The sequence below is a fragment of the Barbus barbus genome, assembly GCF_936440315.1.
Source record: "Barbus barbus genome assembly, chromosome: 2".
In the NCBI taxonomy this organism is placed as follows: domain Eukaryota; kingdom Metazoa; phylum Chordata; class Actinopteri; order Cypriniformes; family Cyprinidae; genus Barbus; species Barbus barbus.
Window position 1 is genome coordinate 10,463,769 of NC_136730.1, and position 8,174 is coordinate 10,471,942.

Here is an 8,174-nt window from a genome sequence, read left to right on the forward strand (position 1 = left end):
ATTTTTGGAGCATAATAGAGTATACGACTTGGAGTATGAGAGCAATAATACATATTTTGAACTGGTTTGGGGGAAAACATTTTTTTCAGCATATCAAAAATCAAGCCATTCATCCCTGTGCACTGACAGCTGTCCCTTGCCCAAACATTAAAAACAATAGAAAAGAGATTACTGAGAGAACACATCTACATTCACTGAGTATCACTGGTCATCATGATCTGACGGCCCCAGATGGGCATTATGTAACTTTAGACATGTACTGAGACAAAATAAGCTAAAACAAACCTTGCAAATGCATGCAGTTAGGTCTGTAGGGACTGTTATGGGATCAGATCATGATATTTATCCATTTATAATGTTCTGAATACCATCCAATGGGCATATAAAATGCACATACATGTCCTGGCACATTATTAAAATGACTATCAGTAGATGACATGAAATAAAGCAAATACACTTTTTTTATTGAAAGCTAATACATAATAACAACGATGTGTGTGTATATATGAATATACATGGCTGAAAGTGCACATGGTGTGGCCGGGTCTTTAGTGATGTCACAAGGAGGTGACGGTACCTAACAGAGGGCAAGTCTGAAGGGCACGTTTGCTTAAGCATGCCATCTGTAGCCTCATGGCAGTCACCTTTAACCCTGTATCAACATACTTCATTCAGATATATTTGGGCATTTTAATTGTTTGTTGTCATTATCTGACATTGCTGTTTATTAAAATATTAAAAATACAATAAATAAGATTATTATTTTTTTTTAATAATTGGTGAACTGGAAAACTTTTATATTATAAATTAATTACATTATATTTTCTTATATTCTGCATACATGTATATATATCCCGCACACCTCTCAAACTTAATAAATAATATAAAAAATAATTTTAATATGCAACATTTCAATCAGCAGACCTTCCTCAGGCATAGTACATACAAAAGAAATCCACAAATATAAGAGCAAAAAAAGCAATTATTAAGCAAGTTCGAGTGATGTCCGGGATATATATATATATATATATACATTCAGCTGTGGACTTTTCCATCAGCTTTATAGATCTGCAAAATACAAGCATGCAACACTTTCAAAGTATAATTCTAATCTCTGATTATGGTTTCCATTTTATTGTTGTGATCCACACGTATGTAGTCAAATATTGTGATCTGTCATTTGTACGACTTCAAACATTTAATGTTGAATGTGAAGCATTCACATCATCAAATACAGGCATGGTTTAAAAGCAATGGTTCTGAAAGCAGTTTTAAATCCTTAAAATTAAAATTAAATCAAATGAACTTACCAGAATTATTATTCCTTTAAGTGTTATGGTGTTTGATATGAATTTGAAAAATCCAAAGGAAAATCCGCACTACATGTCACCTTAACAGGAGGCTGTTGGGCAGACCAGAGGATTATGGGTCGACCGGCTCACCCAGATGGACTCTCCCTACACTTGATGCTGTCAGACCAAATGGTAGAGTCCAGTTTAAAGAGCACACGAAGCCACAATAGAGTGAAGCGGATGCTATTGCATGGTTTAGGGAAGCGGAATACTGTTATACTCATGTCTGTTAATGATTTTACCTCACATGCTTATGATGCCATTAATGCTAAATAATAAATAGAAGTTATTAAGTAAGAAAAGAGGCTCCCTTTAAACACATTTGACCAGATAAAACACAGATTGTAGCCTTTGAATTGCCACATTTATTCATTTTAGATTTCAGAGCCTGAAATGTTTTTTGCTTGAATGCTTTTGCTTGCACCAAAGTGCAATAGCTTTCGAAAACTTTTTATTAACATATAATGTTCCTTCATGACATGCAGAAAGATGCTGACATCATTTCCTTCTCAGGCTGACATCAGCAACACAGTGTGGCTTAACTAGCTGAAGTAAAATGACCATTTCCGGTGATGCTTAGAGTTAGTTTGTACGGCCTGCTCCGGCACAGTATTACAGAGGGTAGATGTCTTGCACACAGTAAAGCTGCCTAATCCCACAGCCAGTAATTCTGCTGCAAAGAGGATTAGCTCCACTCCAACAGAGCCATTGGCTATTTTTAGATCACATATTCCCTGTGTTTTCTCTGCTTGCTCCACCTCTTGACTTTCCCCTCCCATCAATTCATCTAAACTTCCTAAGTGGGCATTTGATCTACTGTAAGACCAGCTTCACCTCCACAAATCCTTGGTTTGACACAGTCGTCCTCAAACCTTGTCAAATGGCAGGCCACATAATACAACACATTTAGGCCCGGTTTCACAAACGGGGTTTAGTTTAAGCCAGGACTAGGCCTTAGTTAAATTAAGATTTTTAAGCAACTTTTACAAAAATGCCTTAGAAGAAAACATTAAGGTGTGCATCTTGACACAGGACAATGACACTGACATATTCTAAGATATGTCAGAGCAAGATATTTTCAGTTGAGACAGCTCAAACATGCATTTAAGTCTGGGACTAGCTTCAGCCTTGTCTGTGAAACCGGGGGTTGATGTCTTGCAGTGACTAATTAATCCGTAATTTTGCTAAAACTGCTGTTTGTTTTTATGTCATTGGCTATAACTAAACTGCATTTTTTTTGTTAATGAACCTGCAGGAGGCAATTTAATTTAATTTAATTTAATTTAATTTAATTTAATTTAATTTAATTTAATTTAATTTAATTTAATTTAATTTAATTTAATTTAATTTAATTTAATAATTTAATTTAATTGAAAAAAAATTATTTTCATTTAATTTTTTAATTAGCCTACATGTATTAAAAGTTCCACTATTAACCCCTAATATAATTGAATCTAAATTAATTTTATTTAATTTTTGAATCACATGTATTAAAAGTTCCACTATTAATCCATATTATATTATAATTTAATTTAAATTAATTATTGTTTTTCCTATTAATTTTAATTTAATTTTTGAAAAATCTTTTTTAAATCTTTTTTTTTTTAAGTATTTTTTGTCTTTATGTAGGCTAGCCTACTTCTTGTATCAATTATTTTCCCCCTCATTATTGTTAATGTTGTTGTGAGTGCAATCATTATTTTTTATGTTGATTATTTATGGAGCTTATAATATGACAAAACTATTTGAATTAGAATTGTGTAAATTTGAATGATTGACAAGTGTCATTTAACAAAACTGAATGTGACATTTAACATTTTTTTTTTAAACTTGAATAATGAACATTTGAAATTTAACACAATTGAATTTTTTATGGCAGTTTTTTAATAGACATGTATTTTCAAACAACAGATTTTTTTGTTCTGAATTGTTTGACTGCAAATATCCAGTTTTAAAAAATACAGCTTCAAGTTTTCAAGATGAGAAAAATATATGGTTCCCTCAACATAGCATCTGGAGGCAGAGTCCTGCACGGGACCTGTTTGAGACCCGCACCCGCAGTAATTGATACAAGCTGTATTGGGGGTGGTGATGGCGCAGTGGATAAGACACATGCCTTTGGTGTGAGAGACCCGGGTTCGAATCCACTGTGAGACACCAATGTGTCCCTGAGCAAGACACTTAATCCCTAGTTGCTCCAGAGGCGTGCGACCTCTGACATATATAGCAATTGTAAGTCGCTTTGGATAAAAGCGTCAGCTAAATGAATAAATGTAAATTGACAGAACACTCAACCCGTTATCTGACCCGAACCACACCCGCATTAAGGTAGACAAAACTCACTTATTAAAACTTTTATGTAAATTGTGAATAGCAGGAAAGTAGGCGGCTTCGCTGGCGGTGCGCATGCGTTGCTCGTGCACCCAAAACCCTGCCGCTTCCACGGCTCTTCATAAATAAAAAGAGATTAAAAAAAAAAATTATAATTTTTTTTTTTTTTTGTGGACTTTAACCAATTACCGGGCAGATTAACAACCAATAGAACATTTCACTGAGCTCATGTAGGTAGTGTTGAAAACATGATGAAGATCATTTAAAATGTAATAGAATTCCCATTGGACGATCCATCAAAAATGTTTTACAGAGATATAAATAAAGAAAAACAATCCAGAGCATGCGTGCAGAGTTGGTTTGCCAGCTAAAAACACAATTACGTGTAAAATGTCATAGTTAACTACGTCTAACATGAAAACTACGGTACAAGCTAGTCCCATGAAATGAGAAATAGCAAATAACACATAATAATACATTTCCGTTATGTAAAAAAAAATCAATTGTATATAAAAAAAAATCTAATTCAGAACTTTGTTAAATGACACTTGTCAATAATTCAAATTTACACAATTCAAATAGTTTTGTCATATTATCATTGTTGATACCTACTGCTCTGCTGATCTGGAGTTCCTGATTATCAAGTGCAGGCCATTCTATCTACCACGTGAGTTCACTTGCATTGTTGCTGCTGCAGTTTATGTACCTCCGGACGCTAATGCTAACGTGGCTATGAAAGAACTCTGTGCTGCTATTAGCAAATTACAAACCCTGCACCCGGATGGAGCCTTTATTGTTGCTGGGGACTTCAATCACTGCACTCTTAGATCTGTTCTCCCTAAATTTAATCAAAATGTCTCCTGCACTACAAGGGGACATAAAACATTGGACCACGTTTATACTAATGTGAGTGATGCCTACAAAGTCACACCCCTCCCCCACCTGGGTCAGTCTGATCACCTCTCTTTGTTCCTGCTCCCCAAGTATACCCCGGTCATCAAACGTGTGAAACCTACAACAAGGACTGTTAAAATCTGGCTGGAAGGTGCTGACTCCACTCTTCAACATCAATTCCAGCACACAGAATGGAGTGAGTTTGCTGCCCAGGCCACCACAAACTCTCAGATTAACATTGACACTTACACCAACTCTGTCATGGAGCACATCAACAGATGTGTGAGCAGAGTGACTACACAAAAAAAAATAAAAATCTTCCCCAATCAGAAGCCCTGGATGAACAGAGAGGTTCGCCTCCTGCTCAAAGCAAGAGATGCAGCCTTCAGGTCTGGAGACCAGGAGGCTTACAGCTCAGCCAGAGCCAACCTGAGGAAGGGTATCTGCCAGGCCAAACTCACACACAAACAGAAGATTGAAGAACACTTCAACTCTTCAGACCCCCGGCGTATGTGGCAAGGCATGCAATCTATCACAGATTACAAACCACCTAACTCTGTGCCCCCCTCCAGCTCTGCCTCCCTCCCAGACGAGCTCAATCACTTTTATGCTCGTTTTGATCAAAATAATAAGGAGATCTCACTCAAAGCTGAGCATCAACCCAGTGAACTGCCTCTCACTCTCTCCACATCAGATGTTTACTCCACTCTGCGTAAGGTGAATGCACGGAAGGCAGCTGGCCCTGACGGAATACCTGGTCGTGTGCTTAAAGCCTGTGCGGAGCAGCTAGCTGGGGTCTTCACGGACATTTTCAATCTGTCCCTGGCCCAAACAACTGTCCCCACTATCTTCAAAACCTCCACCATCGTACCAGTACCGAAACACTCCACTGCCTCGGTCCCTAATGACTTCCGTCCTGTTGCACTCACCCCCATCATTGCCAAGTGTTTTGAGAAACTGGTTGCATCCCACCTAAAATCCTGTCTCCCTGCTACACTGGACCCATTCCAATTTGCCTATCGCCACAATAGGTCAACAGAGGACGCCATCTCAACAGCGCTTCACTCTGCCCTCACCCACCTGGACAGTCAAAACACACATGTGAGAATGCTGTTCATAGATTTCAGTTCTGCATTCAATACTGTAATCCCCTCCAAGCTGATCTCCAAGCTCAGCCAGCTTGGAATCAGCACACCCATCTGCAATTGGATTCTAGATTTTCTGACTAACAGACCTCAGTCCGTCAAGTTAGATAACCTCTCCTCCTCCATCATCACCCTGAACACCGGCGTGCCACAGGGCTGCGTACTGAGCCCTCTCTTGTACTCCCTCTTCACCCATGACTGTGTTCCTGTTTATGGCTCCAACACCATCATCAAATTTGCAGATGACACCACGGTGGTAGGTCTGATCAAGGATGACGATGAGTCAGCCTACAGGGATGAGGTGCAGCACCTGGCTGTGTGGTGTGCCACCAACAATCTAGAACTAAACACCCAGAAGACAAAGGAGATCATTGTGGACTTCAGGCGGACTAGGAGTCATGCACACACACCCATCTACATCAACGGAGCTGTAGTGGAGCGTGTGTCGAGTTTCAAGTTCCTTGGCATCCATATCTCTGATGACCTCACCTGGTCCCATAACACCTCCACTCTGGTCAAAAAGGCACAGCAGCGCCTTTACTTCTTAAGGAGCCTTAAGAAAGTTCACCTGAATCCCAGGATCCTTGTGGAATTCTACCGCTGTACCATTGAAAGCATACTCACGAACTGCATCTCAGTATGGTACAGCAATTGCTCCGCATCTGACCGCAAAGCACTCCAGCGGGTGGTGAAAACTGCTCAACGGATCACCGGCACCCAGTTAACTTCCATTGAGAACATTTATCATAAGCGCTGTCTGGGCAGGGCAAGAAACATCATCAAGGATGCCTCTCACCCCAACCATGGACTTTTCACCCTCCTTCCATCCGGCAGGCGTTACAGGTGCCTACGCTCTCACACTAGTAGGCTCAGGAAGAGCTTCTTCCCCGAGGCTGTAACACTTCTGAATGCCACACCACCAATCTAACCTGCACCTGCTTATTACTGCACTGGTCACAGTACTTTACACACATGCATTTGCACTACTCATATTTTGCACAGACTGCACATTGTCAAAGTTATTACACTATAAACTGTCTAAAGTTGTTACTGTACAAGCACAGTAAACTATTTCTATAAAATATTGCACTACTGCTATTTTGCATAGAATACATTGTTCTATCAATACTTTGCACACTCATCCAGCTGTATTTATTTATTACCACTGTTCTCACGTTTCTGCTGTTCATAATGTGTATATATAATCTGTAATCTATATAATCTACATTGCTCTGTTCATAATGTACATACAATCCCTACATTGCATTCCTATTTATATTCTGTATATACTCTGCTCAATACTGTATATAGCAATTCCACTGTACATTCTGTAAATCATATCTTCACTTACTCTGCACTTATATGTATATAAAACACTATATTCTTGCACTTCTGGTTAGATGCTAACTGCATTTCATTAGCTCTGTACTTGTACTCTGCATAAATGACAATAAAGTTGAATCTAATCTAATCTAATAAACTCCATAATTATTCTTATTATTTACGGTGCATATGTCTTGTTGGATTGCTCCCTGTTTTGCTGTGTACAATTTGCAATAATAATTTAAAAAGTTAATTCACTATTAATCCATATTATAATTGAATTAATATGTATTCATTTTAAATGTTCCCTATTACTTTAATTTAATTTATTTAATTTAACCCATTAACTGTCACTGTCCCGTATACGGGACGCCTAACTTTACTTCACTATATTACAATTAAATCCTAATGTAATCATGACAAACTATATATCATTATATATTATCACTGCCTGTAAATGATAATGTAAGTAAGTAAGGGAAAATATCTTCCATTGAATGACTGTTTGTGTTGGTGTCTTCCTCTGTCGATCTTGTTTTCCAGGTCTGCAGGTATAATCCCGCTGTATTACGGGAACGGAGGTGTGAAGGAAAGACAGCAAAGCGTCACAACCAAACTGACCCAATCAAAACCGTCCAAGCTCATTGGCACCTGACTGACAGACGCGCGAGCCATTAGAAGTATTTCTAATTTCTTTAATGCTTGCTTAATGATAAATAATTGCAGTTATGTAAAGGTTTCACAACCGTACATTGCGATTCCACTGACTGACACTTTTATTTAGTGTCTGTTCTTCAGAGAAATAAAGCTTTTTGAAATGGTCTTTATCCTCAAATCTGCTCCACAGTGAAAGAGGGTTTCTTTGTGGAAAGACAGGAGCAACTGAGGAACTGAATATTAGTTTATTATTTATTAAATATTTTGCAGTTTACAGCCTATCGTTTTTAATACTTATTTTATAATAAAACATATATTAACTATAAATAGAAAAAATCAAATATTAAACAGCCCAACAGTTTTCAACACTGATAATAATAAGAAATATTTCTTGAGCAGCAAATGAGCATATCAGAGTGATTTCTGAAGGATCATGTGACACTGAAGACTGGAGTAATGATGCTGAAAATAC